This window comes from Cololabis saira, unplaced genomic scaffold, assembly GCF_033807715.1.
Source record: "Cololabis saira isolate AMF1-May2022 unplaced genomic scaffold, fColSai1.1 scf249, whole genome shotgun sequence".
NCBI lineage: Eukaryota > Metazoa > Chordata > Actinopteri > Beloniformes > Belonidae > Cololabis > Cololabis saira.
In genome coordinates this window covers 7,226-8,252 of record NW_026906413.1, presented here as the reverse complement: position 1 = coordinate 8,252, position 1,027 = coordinate 7,226, and positions in this window count along the sequence as shown.

The following is a 1,027-nucleotide window of genomic DNA, read 5'->3' as shown; positions in this document are numbered from 1 at the left end:
AAAACGTCAGAAAATTGGAGAAAGGAGTCTATGTAGTTGATTTGAGGGACTCATTTCATTATTGGACTCACCAAATCACTTACAGTGTTTCAGGTACAAAATGATTGTTTCTCGCTGAGAAAATGCCAAAAAGCGGATTTCTGTCATAACATTGATTTACCTTCTGATTTTTTAAGGCAAGCTATTGAAAACGTCCGAAAATTGGAGAAAGGAGTCTATGTAGTTGATTTGAGAGACTCATTTCATTATTGGACTTACCAAACCACTTACAGTGTTTCAGGTACAAAATGACTGTTTCTCGCTGAGAAAATGCCAAAAAGCGGATTTCTGTCATAACATTGATTTACCTTCTGATTTTTTAAGGCAAGCTATTGAAAACGTTAGAAAATTGGAGAAAGGTGTCTATGTAGTTGATTTGAGCGACTCATTTCATTATTGGACTCACCAAACCACTTACAGTGTTTCAGGTACAAAATGACTGTTTCTCGCTGAGAAAATGCCAAAAAGCGGATTTCTGTCATAACATTGATTTACCTTCTGATTTTTTAAGGCAAGCTATTGAAAACGTTAGAAAATTGGAGAAAGGTGTCTATGTAGTTGATTTGAGAGATTCATTTCATTATTGGACTCACCAAACCACTTACAGTGTTTCAGGTACAAAATGACTGTTTCTCGCTGAGAAAATGCCAAAAAGCGGATTTCTGTAATAACATTGTTTTACCTTCTGATTTTTTAAGGCAAGCTATTGAAAACGTTAGAAAATTGGAAAAAGGAGTCTATGTAGTTGATTTGAGAGACTCATTTCATTATTGGACTCACCAAACCACTTACAGTGTTTCAGGTACAAAATGACTGTTTCTCGCTGAGAAAATGCCAAAAAGCGGATTTCTGTCATAACATTGATTTACCTTCTGATTTTTCAAGGCAAGCTATTGAAAACCTCAGAAAATTGGAGAAAGGAGTCTAAGTAGTTGATTTGAGAGACTCATTTCATTATTGGACTCACCAAACCACTTACAGTGTTTCA